Source organism: Lonchura striata, chromosome 4 (genome assembly GCF_046129695.1).
Source record: "Lonchura striata isolate bLonStr1 chromosome 4, bLonStr1.mat, whole genome shotgun sequence".
NCBI lineage: Eukaryota > Metazoa > Chordata > Aves > Passeriformes > Estrildidae > Lonchura > Lonchura striata.
Genome location: NC_134606.1, coordinates 62057568 through 62080906, shown reverse-complemented (window position 1 = coordinate 62080906; position 23339 = coordinate 62057568). Strand labels below are relative to the sequence as shown.

The window sequence follows — 23339 nt, the reverse complement described above, 5'->3', positions numbered from 1 at the left end:
GATATACTTCTGAATACCATTAAGTGCTATAATTCAGACTGTCTACACTGGCTTAGACAGTCTCATCTGCTGCCATATTGGGAAGAGTGTTCCCTTTATAAGTACAGAAATATGAAATAATGCTTCAGAAATCACTGGTGAACCACATTAATCATTTGCTTACATGCCAACTCAACATAATTGTTGGGTTTGGATGATACTGCTTTGAACAGTGCCTAAATATAATGACTTATATAAAGGCATGTTTAAAAATAATTTGTTTTTCTCCTTGTACTCTAGACTTTGCCTGTGCATGCTGGAGAATGGATGAGGGAAGAACCAAATGGAAGAGACATCTGTTCTAATATCACTCTCCCAAGTGGATAACACATATTGGAATACGTAGTCCAGAACAATTACAGAGTTATGTCAGAACAACCAAATTGTGCAAGTATCCAGAACAACTCTACTGGCCAGCTTCCCTACACTGGCAAGTCTAGAGACAGAAAGAAAAAAGCTTCAACTCTTTATCTAAACTAAGCTTCTACACAGTCTCCCAAGACAGCAGTCACCAGAAGAGTACAACTGAGCAAAGCAATCCCTGCTTGCAGAAAACCCTTTGGAATCTAATGATAGCTCAACCCAGCTGCTGTGTGGCACTACAGCCCCACAACCCTTCCAGCAGAGCAATCCCACTGCCACAGTTCCTGACATATCCTTCCACCTTTCCCAAAATCAAAAAAATAATACAAATGGACCCATCTCCACAGCTCAACGGAGTTTGGCGTTTCATGCGTGGAACACTTGACCTCACACGGTCTAATTAGGAGTACTGTGCTCAACCTTTGCTCCCATTAAACCGGGAGGAACTTCCAGTGCCAACACATGCAAGTGACAAATGGATGCAGGGAGAGAATCCTGTATGATCTGGGGTCATTCTAGAAAATGTTTTCATTCCTGGAAATCAGCACACTTTATGAAGCCTTTGCCTTCTCTATCCCGTTAAAAAACACACACGTGGGGCATCCCCCACTCAAATACACAGCAACCTGAAAAAGCTTCTGTAATGCAAATTACCATTTGTCTGAGGAGGAGGAGGATAGGGATCTTTGTGGCAGCCATTAGCCAAGGGTGTCCTCACCCCTGAATCCACCCTCTGTAAAGCCCTCTGCAGAAGGCCCAATCAAACATTTTCTCTGGTTATTTCAAATCTTCAAGAGTAGCAACATTCCAATGGAAACAGTTATACCTCAGACTGTGAGGATGCAACACTAAAACTTTAAAAATATCAATTTACAATAATTTCCTTCCCATCCCAGGCAAGACCCTCCCTTCTAATGTAAAAATTCTCTCTCTGCTGTTGTACAGCTTGGGCAAAATAGCTTGAGAATTGCAAGATGCCTGTGTAGATGAGCCTGTAAGTCACCAGCATTTCAAACCTCGCTTGCCAATCTGGGGTTTATATTTTAAACTCAAATTTTCCACCCAGTATATTTCAAAGAAAAACTTCTAGGAACTACATATCGTCTTTTAATTATTAAGACTGGTATGCATTCAGTTTTTTACTTATACACAGAAGAAAGGACAGTGGAAGAACATTAGTCTGCTACTACTACAGGGAAAAACAGTAAAGCTTTTATGGGCAGAACAGGCCTTTCCCCACTCTGAAAGCAAAACTGAGTGAGTTGGTAATGAAAACCTAAACTAGGAATTAAAAAAAAATAACCAGAAACAAAACCAACAAAAACCAAAACCTACACACATCAGATCACTTCATTGACCATAAAGCAATTTGTGCAATCTGACTTGGACTTTCACAGATTAAAATCTGGCTCTCTCTCCAATACAGTAATTTCTTCATCTGCACTGACACAGCAGAAGACAGCTCCACATCCACATTTTAAAAGCCACTGCACTCCAAAGTGAGCTTTAATTCTTTTATCTGCCACTCAAAAACACCTTAGCTAAAGCACATGCTCTTGAGGTGCAACTGAACCTGGAGACTAATAAATCTCTTACCACTAGTGACCATTTATTTTGTCTGCTTCACTTGCATGCCTCAAAATTATTTTTTTTTACTTATATTTATAACTAAAAATAAGGTACGATTCTTTCTGGGCTGGAAGAACCTCAGGAGATTAAAAACTCACACCATTTCAGGTATGAGGAGTTGGTTTAAACACTAACAAATGCAAAACTCTCAAATCCCCAGGCAGCACACTGACTAGCAGAAAGAGAAAAAAAAGATAGTTTTTGCAGGACTTTTCCCAAAACACATCATAGTGATTTTAGCAGCAGAAACAGCAAGACCTAAGATGCTGAGTATTTAGCAAACATTTTACTAACTGTGGCATGCTGTTTTCTAGGGCTGTTTGAGGAAAACACGAATCTGAAGCCACAGTTGTCTTCACTAAGAAAAGTGACCTATGCCAACTCATATTCAAAATTACAGACTCTGTTCTAGAAGTTTGGCCATATAGTTCAAGAAATTACTACAATGCTCTGTCAGATCTGCAGGAATGCTTCAACAGGCAGTTACAAAATTCAGTAGGATAGAAATAATAGGGGGAAAAAAGCCAAATAATTGGCTTGTTTGCCTGTTTGTTCCTTTGGTATCTGATAGCACAGTCTGCAGGTAAAGTCTAGCTGAGCCTTAAAAAAAGGATATATAAATATCAGAGATTCATTCACAGCCACTTCCCCACTCATACATCCCGTAGCTGCATATTCCTTCATCTATTTCAGCTCCTAATGACTGCAAGGAAGAGGTTGAGAGTCAACCTAAATTGGTTCAGCTTTTACTCTTCACAGGGCACAAACTTTAATTTCAACTACTCTTTACATAATTTAAATAATACACACGGTGCTCTCTTTATTTGATTCTCAAACCAGCTGTATCTCAAGCACAATGGGACATGTCACCGACACTTGCTTTGCTGCCCTCATAATATGGTTTAATTATGATGACTGAACTAACAGGCTCACATCATAGACTTTTACAGGTTGACCCTGTGTCATCCTGATGTATCATTTTGCACCAGTTCAGTGCTGTAAATCAATTTAAGATCTCCAGCAGGTTGAAAAGGCTGGTAATGATGCTTTCTCTGCAGTCTCTGGGGACTCCACATTATACACAACTTACATTATTTATAAAGCTGAGATGATGCCTCCATTAGGCCTGTAAGACTACTCAAATGATATTTTACGCACACAGCTTGGGCTGCACAGAGCAGAATACTGGCAATATGTAATATCCAGTGCATTCATGCTTTAATTTAAAGAAAAATAACCAAAACAGTCATAACCCCTTCATTTTTAAAATTTAAATCTTTATAGCAAGCAAAGAAATTAACAGTTTAATCTGAATAATTTTCTAGTACTCAGAAACACAAGTAGCACTTTTATTAACCTTTGTATTGTTTTTCTTCATGTTCACCTATTCTGTTTTCAAACTACAGAGGAAAAACAAACACCAAACTCATCAGTTTCAAATAGTTGATTTGATAGTTACTATTTATATGAAAACAGAAAGATCTCCATCTGTTTACTCAGTCACTTGTCTCAAATGTATCAGATCATCACATCTTCAAGGGTACACAAAAAAGCAAGTTGAACAGAACAGAATAGGAAAAAAATGTATTTGATTACATACCCAATGGTAATGGGGTCAAAACAGATGCAAGGACAAATCCCTACCCTTAGGGTAACCTGATCAGCCTTGAACTGATCATTTCTCATAGCTGTGGAAGGCTTCTGGATCACCCAAATCAAGGGAAATTTCTCTCAAGTGCCTACTTACAGTCTGAAGTAAATTGCAAGACTTCAGCCCTAAGACCACAGCAAGGACTCCCAAAAGGGCCAGATCACTCTCATTTTCATACTGATGTTCTTTCAGTCATAACAGAGAAGTAAGCACCCAAACCCTGCACTAAAATCCAATGGGAACCTTGAAAAACCTTCATAGCACTGCTCTCTGGTTTAAGGGGGAAATTAAATACTAATCAGCTGCAACTAAAAACTCACGTCCCATAATTCAGCCAAATCATTACTCACAAGTAAAAGAAAAAAATAAGCCAAACTTATGTTCCCTCACATGATTTGCTCCTATTGTTTGACATGACAAGGTGCATACAGTCAGCCACATGAAGAATTACAGACACACACCTGCAAAGAAAAGTGTTCTCTGTGGGCTGGGTAAGCTACTGTTTTTAATCTTACTCCTGAATGCTGCTTGAAAATACATATAATTATTGGAAGAAAAAATTTTAAACAAGTTTTTTTTTCTGACTTCCCCTCTGTGTGCAAAACAGATTCAAACTATCAGCTATGACCGCTCTTTCCTAAGAAGCATGTTAGTTTTAAGGTGCAATATCTTTGAACACTGACATCCATTAAACACTGACATGTTTCAGGCAATGATCTTTTCCATTTGCCTGTATCTGAAATACACATTTACTTTTACTCCTCCCCATCTGGCTCTAACAATACAGTTTTCATTAAGCTCTGTTGAAAATACTTCCCCAAATAAAACTGTAGACACGCAGTGAGCATCATGTTATCCTAAAGTACACCAAAAAAATGATTAATTTTCAGAATAAGCTGTTGTTATCCAGATACTGTAAAAGCAAACTGTAAGGTCGGACTGTGTACCTTCTTCAGATTGATCTTCTAACAAAAGAGCAATCACAGCAACCCTGCCTCGGTCAGAACTCTCTCTGACTTCAGTTTATATTAAAAAAAAAAAAAAAAAAAGTCAGTATTTGGCCCAGATCATTTTGAACGCATGACTGAATATTTCCATGCCAGTAAATTTTAATAAGCTTTAAAGATCTATATTCAGGATAAGATTATTTGGCTGTACAAGTATATGAAGCAACTATACTGAAGAGGGGGAAAATCTCAAGCATCCAAACCCTCTAACAGGGAAAAGAAAAAAAAAAAGTGAACTTTCCTTGACCTCTAAGCGCAGATTTGTCATTAAAGAAGAAAGAAGGGGACGGGAGGGAAAAAAAAGCAGGAGGGGAAGGGGCTGCGGAAAGAAAGGAAGGGAGAAAAAAGAAGAAAGAAGATAAATTAGAGGGAGAGGGACGCGGCCGGGCCGCGGCGGGAGGCGAAGGGCTGCTCCCGCACACACAAAGGCGGCCCCTGCCCCGGCTCCGCCGCGTCCCCGCGATGGGGCCGGGGCCGGGGCCGGGGAGGAGCCGCAGGACGGCGCTTCCCGGCAGGGAAGGGCTCTGCCGCCCGCCGGGCCCGGCGCGGCACCTACCCACCAACTCGGAGCCGGGAGCGGTCCCCGCCGGGCCGCCATCATGCCGGGAGGCGAGCGGGAGCACCGCTGCCCGGAGCCGCTCCCGCCGCGCCGCACGGCCCCGCCGCCGGGAACACCACCGCAAGGACCGCGGAGGAGGAGGAGGAGGAGGGGAGGATGCGCGGGCACAGCCGCCCGGCCTCGGGGACAGTGAGCGGGGAGAGGTGCGGGGGAACGCGAAGTTGTTACCGGCTGGCGGGCGGTGACGGGCGGCCAGCAGGCAGCTCCTCCGCGCCGGAATCGGGATCGGGATCGGGATGGATGTGGCCCGGCCGGCGTCAGGCGGCCGGAGCCGCCCCGCGCCGCTCACCGGCACACTCACACACACACTCGCATACACACACGCACCGGCCCGGCCAGGGATCCTCCCCAAATTCCCGCCCCCGCCGCCGCGCCGCCGGGTCCCGCTGGGAGCGCTGCGCCCGCCGCCGGAGAGCGGCCGCGGCACGGCACGGCACGGCCCCGCACGGCACGGCACGGCACGGCCGCTGTGTGCCCTAGCCCGACCCTCGCCCCGGCTGTGAGCCCCCTCCGACACCGTCACTGGGGCTTAGGAGGCGTTTCTGCCCCGCCGGAGCGGCCGGGGAGCTCCGGCAGCGGGGCTTCGGGGACAGCGGAGGATGCTGTCGGACTTGGAGTTAAAGTCCATTCCTGACGGAACAGGATTATGTCCTGCCGCTTGCTACAGGTGATTCAGGCTTGACTTGGTCTAGTCTTAATACTGAAATAATTGCTGTAATACCTCCCAATGACAGAGCACTCTCTAACCCCAGGTGTTTTACACGTGGACATTCTCCTGCCCGTAGGTATTGCTGCACTTAGTCCTCATTCATGCGAGTAAAGCTATTACAGTGCTGGAGGCTTCTTGTGCAGTCAGAGCCACAGTAATGAAGCCTCAAGTCGCTGTCCCTGGGACTTGAAGTCCATTTGGATCTGCAAGTGTCGGCTCCAAAGTGGAACTGACTGAAAGTTTGGAGCTCACATGTGGAATGGCAAGCCTCTCCTGCCCGCTCACAGGATCTTTACAGTAGTCAGGTAAGTGTTGCGCAAGCAAGATTGAACTGAAACTGATTCTTTGGCTTTTACCCAGTCATCGTTCCTGGAAGGAGATTTCAAGCAACAAGTGCAAGATGTTCCTACGTGGCAAAATATTCTGATATGCCTATACACATAATTGTACCCCTAGACTTAGGCCAGTAAATTTTGACATGTATAGACAGTTCTGGTATGACTTTAAACTAATTTTAAAGTCCAGGAACACTGAGGCCTGGAGGACTTAAGGCCCTGAGAGTTTTACCAGATGAACAGTTGTCCTGCCCACCCAAGTGCATTGTGAGTCTGAAGACACAGAAGTGGAATGGCTTGCCCAAGATCACAGAAGGAGCACAACAGCAGCAGTAAAAAATACCCAGGTCTATGCCTGTGAAGGTATCAGCGCTTCTTTCTAACTTCATAATCTAAAATTCATCCATTTCATTGCCACATATGCCACATAAATACCACATATATTGCAAACAGGTGAATTGTACAATTTTGTTAGGGATTATGCTACAATAATAGTAGAGGAACTCCCACACAGGATGATGCCATAATATTGATGGGGAAAGCCTGGAATAAAATTACTCTTTTACTGCTTAAATTTTGAACCTTGAATGATTCAAGATGAGTGAACTTTGGTAATCAGCTTTAATGTGTATTTTGTGCTTGCACTGTACACAACTACACTTAGCAAGTAAACTTCTTTCTATGTGCAATCACAGATATAGTGCAGCACTGGACTGCAAATACAACTGGTGGAGTTTATCTCAAGACAAACTGAATGGTCTTTAAAGTTTGGCAGTGTAATGAAGGCATTTGCGAGTAAAGTACAGGAGAAACATGAAACTGATATCTGGTTTTTGTACTGTGGTAGTGTCCTGGATCAAGAGTAGTGGATGCAGCAGTAGTACCTGCCCAAGAGCTTGGCAGTCTCAGTGATCCAGTCTCACACAGAGAAAAACATGGAAAAGGCCTTTCATGTGCTTGAGCTCTGCTGTAATGTGCTCTGCAGGCTGACTTCGTGGGCACAAGCTCCATCCACTGGATCCTGGTTGCTGAAGTATCAATTCATGATTCACACTAAACAGATATGACAAGGAGATAATTAGGGAAGCACTGCAGTTTGTCAGGTGTCTTGTTAGAACCACATTTTTACTGCTTTTGTTGTTGTTGTTAGGGTTGACCGGTTGGTTGGCTTTGGCATGAGAGAATTAAATTATTTTCTACTTACATTGAGGCTTGGGGAGGATCACATTAATATGCTGCTTTCCTTAAAAAAGGCTATGAAACAGCCTAGGAGAGTCTTTCTCTGATGTTTAATAACCAGAGTGGTTGTCCTGGAGGGGGCTGGGTAGCCTGGCTTCAGACAGAGCAGTGGTGTGAGAAGACCAGGGGAAAAGGCAGAAACAGTGTGCCCTGGTCAGATCTTCCTCAAGGCTTCCCTGCCTGGGCTGTTCTGGCACACTAGCCAGAATAAAACTTCAAGTCTGCCCCCTGCTTTAGGATGTGCAGGTGGAGCTGACTGTCCAAACCCATTACTCTGTGGGTGAGCAGCATCAGCAGTGTCTTACTGCACACTCACCACTTCTAAATCCACTGGCTAATTTAATACCCTGAATCATTAACTTCTTCCTGCCTTTTCTGAATAACATTAGAAAACTGAAAAAAGGAAATCAGAGAGGTATGTACACCTGGGTATCAACCTTGATGCTCCTCTGCACTGGGCTGAATAACTGTGCTATCTCAAGAGGCAACAGAGAATAGGTTTTTTCTCTTTTTGCTCTGCAGCTACATGATCATTCAGACTAGTGCAAGGAAAATAGGCCGTGAGGCTGGGGCAATGAAGAAAGAGAAGAACCATTCCGTCTGTAAACTGCCTGTCTTTTCATCAGATTAGGTGCACAATCTGATGGCACCATCAGTCATAAGGCCTGTGGACCTGAATTTTAATGGAGTAGGGGCACTTACACAGATAAATGTCTATTATGATTCTCAAAGGAAACTTTAATCTCACAGACACTTTCTAGCATCTCACCAAGCACCTGCCCAATCAGCTTTAAAATCTGTGTCTCGGAAACTGATTATCAGAAGGCTGAGTTCTAAAAGACATTCATTATGCTGCATATTTTAGACTATTCTATTATGTAACAAGCATTTAAGAAATACTACTACTACTACTAATACTGTGGCTACAACAACTATTGGCTTTTGATCTTCCTCCAAAATCCAATTTTGTATGTAGGTTATGATTTGGTATTTCTTGTTAACTTCAGCCAGGCTTCATCTGGCTTAATCAAGAAGTTCCAGGGATAGTGACTGTCTTCTGGAGACAGTTTAGCTCCAAAGTCAGTAACTTTGCTTTACCTTCATGTACACTAGGTTTCTGCCAGAAATTAGGAGTTTCATGGATAATTAAATAATTAAATTATATCAAACAGACAACTTATTATTTACATTAAAATCACTGGAGTAATTTTCTTTTCAGCCATTACACTTTTTGTTGCCTAGTGTGGGAAAATACCAACAATATTTTCAGAGAGAAGAGGCAGCTCTCTCAAGAAGAATAATAGCTTCCTAAGGATACTGGATTTCATTATTTCCTTCTTTCTTGGGCTGGGTGACAAAATGTATCACCCTCTATCCTTCATGGCTTCTCTGCTTTGTCTTTGAGTAGGCGAGGTATTAAACAAGACTCCTACCTCAGCATTATTAACATAGGATATGCAGACGGCTTAGCAACTGCATAGATCTATTTGGGAACAGTGCCTCAGGCAGAAGACAGCATGTGAGAGAAGGTAAGGAGCATTTTTAGGAGGTCATCATAACTGTGCAGCACTGCATATGGTTTTCCAAGTCCATCTGGATACAAGGTCCTGTATAGCCACAGTACAAGCCCAGGAAATAAGGAACTAAGTTGTAAAAGGCCTTGAAGGCAACACTTGAGGGCTCTCTGTAGTCTTGCTCTGGGAGTCTGGCCATTTTCTAGAATGAGCCCTGCATGAGTTTGACTCTATAGAGAGTCAAATACCTGCTTGGGACCTGCCTTAGTATTGTGACTCACTGTCATAGGCAAAAGAACAAAGAATTCATTTCACTCTCAGAAGTTCTTCCTAAACTGGCCCACTATGATTAAGTGGGATTCATATAGAATAAATGTGGAACTTGATAATTTTACAAGGTTATTATGTGTATACCTCTGTTATATTAAATAAGGCTTCTGCCATAAATCTATCTGCAGATACCAGAAAGGTTTTTGATCAGATTGAGTAGTCATTCATCTTTTCCACCCATTGGGATGATGGGAATCAGACCTAAATTCATTACTTTCTTAAGATTAATGTGCCCAGCTAAAGCTGCCAAGATCCTTATTAAAAGTTACAATTCCAAAAGGTTTGGGTTGAAATAAAGTATTAAGCAGGGCACTCCCTTATCTCCATTATTGGTTGTTTTCTCATCAGACTCTGATGCAAGGACTTTCCTCCAGCAATGTTACTTTTCTGGTAAAGAAGGGAGATTGCCCTCTGTTCTGACAGCTCATCACGTGCATCCACGAAGGACAGCATTCCTGTTCACTGCATTGCACCAGTACTGTACTTTATAGAGAATGGAATTCTCTCTTTGGATCTTGCCTGAATCAACATAGAAGCTTTTGAAAGTAGTTTCACTTTCTCCTGGCTATCACCTCATCAAGGGATAATGGACTCGGTGCAATCAAACATTATTGGTTCTTTGAAAATTAAATTTCTCTTCAGTCATTCAGCTTAAAAAGATTTACATAACTGGAATAACCTAGCTCTGTTGCTGGTTTCTTGGAAGACACCGCTAAGATTAATCTTATCTCCCACTTTAATTACTGTTTTCAAGTTCTTACAGTCCTTGTCCCAGTTACATCTTGTTGCGAAAACCACCAGAGAATGATATATTAAAATTTATTCAGGCAGGTGGCAGAGACAAAATTAAAGATAATAACTCTATGAGAAAAGAAATCAAAGGTGGTTTGGCAATCCTGAGGTGTTATTTCTTGGTCCCTCAGTTGCAGTGGCTGCACAAGCAGGGTCCAAATGCCTGGGCTGTGTGAGTGTCTGTGTGCCACAGCTTTGCTGTGCAGGACTCGGGACTGCCACGGTCCCACAGCTGCACTAGCATCCATGGGATAAAGAGCCTTGGAGCAGGACTGCTTGTGGAAAAACCATGGTAAGTGTCTCATTAGAGGGTTCTGTCTCATTTATACCCAAAGAGGAGACTACGGTAACATACCTCTGGAAGACTAATGAAATTACACATACTGCATCTAAATGCATCCCTTCACTTCTGTGTTCTTTGTTGATTTTTTGTGACAAAATACTCAGCCCGTTTTATATGATGATTAAAAACATAAAAGGAGAAGGCTCTGAATGCTAAGTCAGGTTGCCTGAGCTCAGTGTCACTCTTGGCTGAGTAAGTCAGTAGGGAAACAGTCCCACCCTCCCTGCTCCACAAGGGCTGCTCAGCCCTAACCCCGTGTCACCCACCCGCTCTGTGCTGGCACAGTTGTTGTGCAGCTGTGAGCTGAACAGGCCCAGGGAACTCAGATGGCTGGGGAGAGCAAATGTTTCAGGGGCCAAGCGTCTTTTTAATTTGGATCAGTTTCCTGATCTGGCTCGTTGTGTGGTTGTCCAAATCCTTGTGCTGATCTTGTGCAGAGGCAGGACTGAGGTAGGAGGAAGGGTGAAACTTATCTTTTTGATTGTGTTGTTGACTTCTATCAGTTTAAGGTGATTATGAAACTTCGTGAGAGACTAAGAGAGCTATTTTTTTTTTTTAACCAAGGAAAAATACTTAATTTTGAGTGTAACTGCAAAGATGTTTGTAGAACTGCACTCACCATATGCACAGGGCTCACTGGTGAATAACAAAAGACAAAGAGAATGTGTGACTGGACTGAGAAATTCAGTGAGCTGATGTGATCACTGCATATTAGAAAAGGCAGCGGTTGGACATTGCACTACATGGTAAAAAGAAAAAAACGTGCTGCTCTTCTGCTGTTCATAAACCAACCAGAGGCCAAAGAACTGCAAGGATCCCACCAAAAATTATTAATTAACTCTTCAAAAGACAGAGTTATTCTCAGCTGGCTTAAAAGAAGCTGATACCTCAGTGCTAGGTATGCCTGCATTCCCGTGGTTTTTTTTCCTTTCCCATGTTCTCCAGAGTCTTCCTTTACTCTTTGCTTAAGGCGTGGAAGAAAGTGAACTTTGGAGAGTAAGTAAATCAGATTTAATTAGTCATCACAAGGCAATGGGCTCTTAGTGAGTTCTCAATAGCAGACAGCTCTGACAATGAATGTATGTGTGTTACATTAGTTTGCACTTTGAGGAGGAAATTACCTTGCAGGTTTCAGACAACCTGGCAGTCCCACAAAGTGTTGGAAAAGGTTGCCCACATGACAAAAGCTTTTAGACCAATTTTAAATGCCACTATTTTCTTGTTTCACCCAAAATTGTCAAAATTTTGACAAACAGGTTTGAGCAGCTTTTAGATAAAAACCCTTCACATTTCATGAAATGTTACACAAATCACATTGGTAAATCCTCTGTATAAGAAATTAAAAAAAAAAAAAACAACAAACTAAACACTTGAAAGTTGCAACCAATCCAAACTAGCATTACTAGTATAATGTTAGTTAAGCACTCAGTTTGAGTGCATCCTGGTACCTGTCTTTAATTAAGTGATCATTTATGTTTCTTCCTAAAGACCCTCTCTTATTCAGTGAACAGAACAAATAGTGGCCAAATAATGGGAAATTATTTTGTTTTCTCCCCAGGTTCATGCTGGAGCTAGTCATTATGAATGCTGGTTTTGCAATATTTAGTTGCAAAACTAAGACTAATTCACAGCTCATCCTCAACACAGCTCACCCCTCATCTTCCCTTTCCCTGCCAAATTTAAGCTCCCTTCTTGAGTGAATAGGAGCCTTAGAGCTTCTAAAAAAAAAAAAAAATTCTCTGGTATTTTCACCCCTGAAAAATAAATGCATTATTTTTATCCTATTTTCAGATACACTTAAGCTGTTTCACTGATATTTTCTACATATACTCTGCCCAAAGCACACACCAAGTACAATTAATGTTTGATGATGTTCTAAACACATAAAATCAATATAGTCTCAATGGGGGATGTACTGGGCAACTTGAATTACAAGTGATGATCTCACTCCACTAATAATATAGTTTAACGGAACTATAAGCATCTAGTGCACATCCAGAGATCCTGCTGTTGTTGGAGGTGTCGGAGAGAAGAGAAAGGTCTACATGGCTTTAAATACCACAGTTAGTGGCTCTTTAGAAAGGGGTGAAAAAAAAAACAATAAGGCACACATTTCACATGAGCATTTACATGCTCACACATTTCAAAAAAATAAATAAGGCCCACTCTTCAGACAAAAAGTAGCTTTTAGTGTAAAGCATTTTATCTGGATGTCTAAAAGTACCATATTTTTACAGACAAAGATCAAACATTCAGTGCGGACATTACCACAGAAGGCCCCAGAAGAAAACTGCACGTAGCAAGGGACAGCAGCAGTGCCTTATTCTGTCTGAAAACCTGTAGCCAAAGAGGCCTCCCAGTCAGTGCACAGCTGGTCCAGCAGCTACCATGTCCATTTGCACAGAATTTCACAAGATCTTGGGGGACCCTACAGCTACTGCACCATGTTCATGTGCCCAAGGCTGCAGCACCTGGCAGACAGCGCTGATGGACCACATTCACTTGTCAGAGAGCGACCAGATGGAGGGAGGATTGCAATTTATGGCCTGCAGACTTGCACTGTGATCTAATCAAATCCTGCACAAAATAGGTCAAGGTTGGTCAGCGTTCAGATGAGATACACTCTAGGGAAAACATGGATACCGTAAGAAAAAAGTTGAGGATTCAGATTTAGGATTCATCTGACAGAGCTCCCAAGGCACAGTCCCAATTTTAGGCTAGATTCCCAGACGTCTGAGGTACCCAAACAGGTCCCTGGTCTGTTATGCAGAAGGGGCACTGTACTGCTGGAACCACATTTCTCATTTTTCAGACCAGAAATAAAATTACAGTCATGCCTTGTGATTAATTAAATAAATCATGCTTGTCTTTTCTTGTGGACATGACATTTTCAGAGGCAACATAAATGGAGAAAAGGAGCTTGTTTGGTTTCTATGATCCTCGTACAACCTGCTAGCCTTCTCTCTGCAAAATCCCATTTTAAAACTTTTCAATACGAGGGCACCAGACTCAAGAAATTTAAATTCCTCTAAGACTGCAAACACCATGAGAACTTTTGAGCAAGACACATGCAAAATAAAGTAAATTATATAATCTGTTGCTTTACAGATACATTCCTTTTCCTTTACATTTACATTTCCCATCCATTCACACTCCCACCTAACAGTCTTTACCCCAACTCATTTCCCCAGACACTGGTCTAATGTGGTTTCATTTATATAATTATTTTCATCTCCTTGGTTTCAATTCTGTATCTTTTTCTTTGCCTGAAAAATACAGTATTATAGTAAAAATGTATGGGTAACTATTATTCTCAAAAAAACATGCATGTTCTTATCTCCAAATAATCAAAGATGATGACAAGTATGTTACTTGGGAAATTAAGTAGTGAGAATGTAACAAATCAAACTGAAATTGAGCCAGGACACTGAAATTACATGATGGGCTAGACAGAAATATGATCCTCAAGGATTTAGGTAATTTCAAGTGGTCAGGACTCATTCTGCTCTCCTATTGCCCTCTCAGCAGAACACCTCCTGCGTGCTGTTTGGTGCAGGATGCTGCAGAGGGAATGCTAAGGCCAAAATTAATTTATAAACCTTGCATTCTCTCTATGATTTTATCAGTTTACAAAATAATTAATTTCTAGATTTTTTTAGTCTGCAAAGCATTCCCATATTATGTGCTTTGTTTTGACTTTAGTTTTTCTTTGCCTTATGGTCATTCATCTTTGCTGAAAGTGAATCAGAGGAGCAATGCCTGCCTTATCGTTGGTTTGTGGTGCATAATCACGTTAAGGACAGATCACTGGTCTCCTCCTTACTCTGGTGCCATTTATAACAGACAATTACCCCTGCATGGTGCAGTTGTCAGGATCTCAGGATTGCAAATGCTCATTATCAGTACGGAGACAGCTGAATGCAGTGTTTCTCTTTAAAGCTGATTGGATTTTCCAGAGCTGTCTGTCATCCTGGATTTTTTTTCTAGTGAAGCTCAGTTTTCCATCTACAGCCAAGTAAGGTCCTTTTGATGTGAAGCATGAGGGGCAGAATCTGGGTACTGCTCCTGCCTATTCCAGGACTAGAATCCAGAGGAAAGAACAGCAATGTGCCTGCCCTGAGAGATCTCCAGCCAGTGAGCTGTGTTTAAAGAAGCCCTGCTATAATGGCAGGGACCATGTGCAAATGCCAAAATAAGGGTGGGGGAAGGGGGGGGGGGGAAGAGGGGAGGGGGGTTTGGTTGCAGTGGAATTGCCTACAAAAAGAAAATGTACCAAACACTCTAGTTGGTTTTAAAATTAGGTGGGGAAGATGCAAGGAGTTCTAAGTCTTAATGACCTCAGTTCTGCAATTTGCCACTAATTAGTTCTACAATGAGTAACTGGGAACAAAACAAGGAGTGACAGACTAGGTCAGCCAGTGGTTTGCCAACCCCTTGTCTTGTGTTTCCTACTGGGGCTTTTATGTGATAATTCTTGATTGTGTATACACTGTCTTTTACTAGCAATCAGGAGTGAAATTGCATGTGTTGTATGCTATACAAACATGCACTGAAACACTACACTTGCTTGTTGGTCCTGGAAAGCATGGCTGATATTGTGCAGCTCTTTCTGGTGGGCATGCACATGGCTTGGTTTTTTCCCTGCCAACCATCTCCCTGACTCCTGTTGTCCTAACCCAGTAAAATCCACACTTGTTTCTTCTATGTCTCTTTTTGCAGCTTACATTTTGTTTATGCTCTGGAACTACTTTTCTGTGTTTATTTACCTCCCTGATCTCACCCTTAACATTTTGTTCTTTCTCTCCCTCTTTCCCACCCAATGAAGACTTCATTAACTCTGTCAATGGAGTATCTTATTTACTCCATCTACATTTTTTTTTTTCTGCAAGTTAGCTATTTTTTCTCAGAGCGATGCACATATATACAGCATGCTGAAGAAAGATTTCTGGAAGCCTCGAATATTCTATCACTCCCAAATGCCTCATTCCTCCTTAAAATCCATCAGGCTTCCTCAGACCACATAGGATCTGTACTTTGAGGATTCCTGGACATGTTATGCATTACTGTATCCAAAGCAATTGCACATACCCCAGTTCAGCTTAACATATGTCATAAGCAGTCAGTCAACACTGAGAAACTGAAACACTATTGGTTTGATGAGAAAACTGTGGTGCACAGCTCCCACATGATCTGGAATTGCTTTGTATTCTGCTTGCTAGGATTTGCCATTTGAGTTTATCTTGGAGGGAGGTGCCTTTGTGTGCCCTTTTTTTTCCTTTTAAAACTCATCAGCTCGGTGGCTACCACAAACACAAATGCTGTAAAAAGGATATTAGGAATACTCTGTGTTACTACATCACCGAGGATCTGGCAGATGCTACCTCAGCGTCCTCACATTAATAGGCTGGATAGAGAAACATCCCAAACCTAGACCACTCCACCACCAGGTATTATTAAGGTATACAAGCTATCAAGAAGACAGTACCCTGCAGGTATGCAGGTGTTGCTTATGCAGGGGTGGGGCACAGCTCAGCAACAGCGTTTAGAAAAGGAGGCCAAGGCTTTTAAAGGGACCATGCTCCTCTCACGAGTGAAACAGTAAAACCCATTAGTCAGTCAGTCTTTTGTCCATTAAAGGGATTTCCATAGGTAGTAATGCTGTAGTTCTCTTCACACCATTAGTCTTTATTTTGTTTTTGGTAAGTGCTTTAATCAGCAGGTGCCTGTTTACCAAGCAGTGGGTAGCTGGGAAGATTTCAGCCCTTTCATCCAGCTGGGCCAGCAGAGTGGGTATTCCATAGCTCTCCTTCCATCCCTGTGGGGATTAGTGTGTTCCTGTGTTCCTCCTCACCACACACATATTTTAGTAAGATTACTAAAAATGCCAGCTTCATTCTCAGCTACTGGCCATACCTACAGAGGCACACATCCAGCACACACCCTGCTGACAGAACTTTTTCCCCCTTCTTGTGAGGAAAGCCGTGGTAACCTTCGAGCATCAACCTGTAAGAAAGCAGACTCAGTTACACACTCTAGCCAGCAATCTTGTGAACCCAGAGCCTTGCTTTCAGCAAGACAGGCATGATAAAATCTTCTCTCTTTCTTCAATAACATGACTAATAAATGTAGAAATTCCTTTCTCGTCTTCCCTTTGCCAATATCTGTCTTATCTCCGGTTCTTCCTCAGACATAATTTCAAACATGAAAGACATGTCTATACTACGAACAGGCAACCTTGATTCTGGCATGAGATCCATGGCACGCTGCAGCTTAGTGCTGGAGAGCTGGAGCTTAGGATCTGGCATCTGCAAAACCTGGTAACTGGAATTTCTGCTGCTGGGTGTGATCCTGCGCCTGGGGTTAGCCTACTCTGTCTTGTGAGGGCAGCACCAAACTCCAATGCAAATTTCTTTCCAAAGCGGGTGCACAGCTGAACAAACATGGCAAGAATTTATGAAATGAGCTTGTCATTAAACACTCTATCCAGCAAGTAAAGGGAGCCATCATGAAGCCTTCCTGGAATTTTGGCAGCATTTCCAAGAGATCATCTGCAAATTGCTTGAGATGAGTATTACATGTGTGCTATTACATGTGTAGGCAATAAATAAGAGTGATTTTAAGGGGCAGTGTATATTGACAAAGTAACACCTCTCAGAATAGAACACAACCACTGGCATAAGCAGTAGAGACACACTAACAAAACCAGTATCTAGGGAGTGTCTTAAATGTGTAGCACAAATACCAGATAAACACCAAAGTCCAAAGAATGCAAAAGGTTACAACCACACTAAACCCCACTCAGTTAACGTGCTGGTTTATTGTTACTAAAGATCACAGTAACTATATGTTTACTTAAGCACCCAGAATACTCCCAAACTCCTGGGTGTGCAAGCCAGCTACATTACAGCCTTATCTTGGACAGATGCATTCATCAGACTCCCACTTTGCCTTCCACCACAGGGGGAGAAACAGGTACACTAGCTGAGGGGGAACCGTGGCATGCTTTGGCCAGATCCCTGGTCACAGAATTACAAACCATAACAGTCTACTCATATTTTGCCCCCAGGTATGAATTTTGCAAAACAATTTTTTATTTTGTTGTTATTTTTTGTTGTTGTTGTTTTTGTTGTTGCTGTTGTCGTTTTCCCTTGAGACCATACATTTTTCCTCTGATTTTGTCTCTTTGTTTCCAGTACAAGTGGCTACAAGGAAGGGAAAAAATCCTCTGGCACTGCCTTAAATGCAAACACTGAACCTTTGTTGCACATGGAGGAAAACCTGCAGGCAAAATTGGTAAGGAGCAGAAACAAAATAGCTGTTTCCATCGCCAGGCATGAACACCAGGCAACTTGTGTGTTGTGACACAAGTCATAGAATCACAAAATGGACTGGGTTGGAAGGAGCCTTTAAAGATAATCTACTTCAATGCCCCAGCAATGACATCTTCAACCAGATCAGATTGTACAGAGCCCTATCCAGCCTGACCTTGGATGTTTCCAGGGATGCGGCATCCCCCACCTCTTTGAGCAAGCCTTCCCAGTGTTCTACTGCCCCCATAAAAATGTCTTCCTTATATCTAGTCTGAACCTACCCTCTTTTAGTTGAAGACCTTTGTCCCTTGTCCTGTTGCTACAGGTCCAATTAAAAGTCTGTTCCCAGTCGTGATCATGGCCAAGACTGAGATTGTCCTCTGAGAAACCTGGTGTTTATGTGCAAGGTGAGGAAAGTGTTAGGGCATATACTACACAGGCAGGTATTCATCTCAAAGCACAATTAATTTCTGTGTAATAATACTAAGGAAACTATAGCAGTGGTGCCATTCTTAGCCTGCTCCAGTAGGTTATGACATTTCTTTTGGTACTCTTTTCCAAACCTGAATCAATTCCTTTCCAAATGAATTCCTCTTGCTCTGCTCCCAGAGCCAGTAGATTATTTACTGGGACACTGACCTAATCCGATAGATCCATTGAACACTGGATGATGTGTGTGGGGGGTGTCTTGTAGGTGCAGCTACACAACCTGTTATGTGCAGATGAAAATTGCTCCTGCTTCATGCTCCAAGCTGAGCTGAAGCTCTTCAGCTCCATGACCATAGTACTGAGCTGGAACTAGTAAGAACTGTTAAAAGTGCTGGGTTAGGGCAGCTCTATAACTTTGCTGGCTGGTAGACAGTAAAAAGGCAGATGCCTGCAACATTCCATCTCGTGTTTCAAGCCTTCCCACTGAAGGTGGGATGCTTGTGCTTTTTCAACACCCAGTGATGTTTGGCAGAGGTGGGAAGGCTCCTACTAAACCAGAAGGATGCCAGAAGGTGCTTTCAGACTTTTGAATTACCTTCACTAACACAGAATCTTTAAAAATATGCTTTAAAAATTTAAAATTCACTCTTTCTTTTATGGGAAAGGCAGTTGTCCAAGCTAAACAAGGTAAGTTTATGGTTTAAAAATAGCTTTTAAAACTGCATCATTGCCCAGCCCACCCGAACTTTAAAGCACTATGCAACCACATTACCCTACTGTGAATGACCACTAGCTAATGCCAATGACTGCAAAGCAGCTCTTTTATTTTGTACTATCTGTTTACATTAAACAGAGTTCAACATGTAGTTCTGCCAAACCTGGGGTCATAGCAGAATGGGAATTTGGTAAGAATTTTAGATGGATCAAAAGGAAGAGAAAAAGAGAAAATTCTGAGAGTTCAGAATTCTGAGTGTTCAGAATTTGGTCAGTGACAAAAGAAAACAAGAATTTATTTTCTGTTGATTGTTTTGCCCTTCTGAGCAGAAATAACAAGAAGGTATAGAGGAAATGGGTTTTGCAAACTATTATAGATATAAAAGATAATAAAGCCTTGAAATTCTGCTGTCTCAACTTTTTTAACCCAGTCTAGCTTTTGTCTGTGAATTAAGACTACTCTCCTTGCCCAGGAAAAGCAACTTCATGCTAGAAGAGGCCACAGATGGGGAAACAGTTTGATCAGTGTGGGAGGGATCAGCATAAAATACCAGCAAGATATATTATACCATCAAAAAATGGCATGTCTGGAAGGAAAGTCTTGAGCACAAATTAATATTGACCTTAGCCAGAACAACTTGCTCTCTTCAACATCTGCAGCTGTGTGGTTACTAGGGAGTTATCTGGCATCATATGCTTTTTCACATCTGTCTACTAAATCAGAGATAGAAACACAGAGATCTAGCACTAAGGGAGATTATATGGGTTTGTGACACTCCCAGAGGGACTTAGAGTCTTTAAACTAACAAAGATATTACAATGGCACACAGGTATACTATTGGACTAACGTTGTGTCTGCTCCACTGTGCAGTTGAAAAACTACATCTATTTTCCTCTCATGAGCTCTCTGAAACTTCCAAACATGGATAAACATGAACTACAGTATATATGAGACAATAGTTTGGCATACATACATGAAACTTCATACTTCTGGGATGAGCAAAATGAATAATCACAATTTATATTAATTGCCTTACAACACCATGTGTGAGGGAAAGGAACAGTGGGAATAGATTGAGAGAGGACAGAGAGAATCACAGTTTAGTTCATATGGTATTTTCATCATTCTTCATCATTTTCTACCTCACTAGTAAATTCCAAGGACTGAGCTGTGAAAGTAGAAATGGGTATGATAGGGTTATTCACAAGGAGTAACAGCATTTTTCAGCATGTTGCATGTGAGTTAGTGAAATGAGTGGTATGTTGTGTTTTCCCTGCCTGCATCATCTCAGGTTCTGTTATGGTCCCGTCTAAATGACAAGGTGATGAAATTGCATAGGTGTAATGTGCCTTTATTTCAGCAGCATGCATGACACAAAGTACTAAAATCCCCGAAGTATAACAGTCTTGAATAATATGGATCTAAATTTTCAGGTGTCAGTGGGGTATTTGTATGTTATTGCCCCATGCTTGTAAAATACGGGAGTTGTTCTTAAATTATGTGCTGAGCATGTATTAAAAAGGTCAACTAAATAAAAATGCAATAACACTTGCCCTCATTTTGAATAGTGGAACTTTTAATTCATAAAATATTTGTATTCCTTTTCATCTTAATCATAGTATAAACTACATTTAGGTTAAAAAAATAGGTGAAATTTCAAATGGGCGGTTCAAATTGATACAATTTGAATGTACTAAGAGATTGGAGAGCACAAAACCATACATAGGCAACCAATATCAAACAAATATATGCATGAACAAACATAAACAAAGAAAAAAGTCAGTTTTAATTTATAGTCATTGGGCAAGATGAAGGAATGCTATGTGATTTCCTTGGGAGAGCCACAAATATGACTTGAACCTTACAGAAATGGAATAACAGAATCATAGAAATGCTTGGGATGGAAGGGACCTTAAAGATCATCTCATTCCATCCCCCCAGCCACGGGCAGGGACACCTCCCACTGGATCAGGCTGCTCAGAGCCCCATCCAACCAGGCCATGAACATTCCAGAGATGGGGCATCCACAGCTTCTCTGGGCAACATGTGCCAGTGCCTCCACACCCTCAAAGTAAGGAATTTCTTCCAAACATGTAATCTAAATATATTTTCTTTTAGTTTAAAACCATTTTCCTTTGTCCAAATAACATTTTAGTATAGCAAGAAGAACTGAGAAGGAGATTATAGACACAAGGTAAGCAAAAGTAGTGGTGACAGATATTAGGAGTAGTAGAAATACTCCTTATGTAGCAGAAAACTATTGAATTTACTTTCTGCTGGATGAGCATAACAGGGCAGCTCAGAAAGATGTCAGCACTAGTGCAAAGGAAGGGCTGCAGCAGCAACATTGGTTTAGATGACTGAGAATAGAGCTGCTGCTTTGAAGGAGATGCTTTTAAAATAGCTCTAATACTATGAAATATGATGTGCATCATTATCATGAGTAATGTGATAATATGGGCCTATTTCTTGATATTTCTTTCTGGAGTGAAAAAGTTCTTCTCTTCTTGCTTCTTACCAGATAGTGGACTTTGCCCAAAGATGGCCTGTTCCTAAAATAATAGCATTTTATAGCATGCTAAAAATCTGGCTCAAGCAGACACTAAATGAAATGCCCGTGGAATGAGTACTTTGGATTTGTGTTTACTTGCCCCAAGTTTTGACTGACTTATAATAATTTCTGGCATTTGGGTGTACCTATGGCTCTGATTCTCATAAAATATATCTTTAAAATACTCTGATCTCCAAGGGTTAATTTGAAAACACACACATTCAATTAATGGAACAGATTACTTAGAGCAAGGGAACTCAGAAGCATAATTGCAGCACAAAAAAAATTACAAATCTAAAGTGAATTTAGATTTTAAAATTAATTTTGTTAATCTTTTGCTTGATCCTGCTTTTTTCCCTGTGAACACTGAAGTTGCTTGTGTATACATGTATACAGAAAGCAAATTTCAGTTGCAGAAGAAGCTCAGTTTACTTTCACAGATAGCAAAAAATAGATAAAAGAAAATTTCTGCACATTAAAATAGCATACCTAGCTAATAACAGCCAGCTAAACATTGGCATAAAGCAAATAATAAAGAGCTTCTTAAATGTTCAAGCAATGCAGTAAAGATGCTGTAATGTGGAAAAGTGAGAGTTTTTTTCCCAATCATAAATAAAAAAGCAGTTGCCCTAAATACATGTAAACGAGGCCACAGCTGGAGGTGAGGTTTCCCTGAAGGTGCTGTTTGGTGGCAGCCCCAGCGTAGCCTCACAGCCTCCACATCACCATTACTGCCTCTCGCTGCAGCCCACCAACGCATCCCCGCAGGTTACTGCCATACAGATGTTCCTTTCAGGGGCCCAGCTGTTGCACCATTCCTCCTCCAAGCCACATCATGAGCATTCTGTGGGACAGCTTATCAGGGCTGCTCTTTAGGAAAAGTGTGATTGTGCATTCAGCCCTGCAGCCAATGTGTGGGCTACACTCACATCGCCACTCCAGCTTTTCCATTTTTGGCTCTACCCTCCTTAGACTTGTGTAATCTAAAATTCAAGCTTTTAAGCTTTAGCCACTACAGCCAACACAAAAACACATCCAACAACCTCTTAATATCTATGAAGTTCTTTCAAGTAAATCCAACATTTCTTGAGAAGATAAAACTGGTTGTTTTGTGATGATTTGGAATTGAAAACAGACAGCCTGGGTAACTGGAACTTAAAAATAAAAAGTTGACAGTGAATCCAGTTTAGCTTTTGGCATTGCATTGTGTTTGTCTCAACAGTAATAACAGTTATTATGTTTTAAAGCAAATATCTAGCAAAGAAACAGTTAAGATGGTGTTCAAAAAGTGAAAGGCAGTGTATTTTTTTCCACTTGTTTGACAAGGTGATTAATTTCCACACTCCTTACTAAATCACATGGTGATTTTAACAGGAGGAGAAATTTGGGGTTGCCTGACATGGATAACTGGGTCAAGTTGCCCTCTGGAAGAAGTCGGGGAACAAAATGTGAAGCAGAGGAATACACTGCCTTTCTGAGTTTCATGCAAATCTGCTCTGGAAACTCGGTTATGTCTCATTTTCTAGGGCTTAACCACAGTAGCAGGCCTGCAGGGATGTACTTTCACCAACACCTTAAGCAGCCTCTGCTGCTGAAATAAAACCCCAGAATCCTTTCCCTCCACTCCCATGCCCCACTCTTCCTGCCCCCTTGCCATTCATCTGTGAAACTATGTTATTAGAGCTGAGCAATAGTTTGGCTGGTTCGGCTTTGGAGCCTGGCACAGTTCATCAGCTGGCTGTGCAAATGCTGGTGCTGGCACAA

The 23339-nt window shown here is 41.7% G+C and overlaps 1 protein-coding gene across 1 annotated transcript in view; it reads right to left on the bottom strand.

Moving 5' to 3' along the window:
* Window positions 1-5626, bottom strand: part of SMAD1 (SMAD family member 1) — a 43481-nt gene extending 37855 nt beyond the window's left edge. Inside the window, exon 1 of the mRNA XM_021549231.3 lies at window positions 5477-5626. The gene's annotated coding sequence lies outside the window, so the exon portion shown is untranslated. The remainder of the gene's footprint in view (window positions 1-5476) is intronic.
* Between the last annotated feature and the right edge of the window lie 17713 nt (window positions 5627-23339).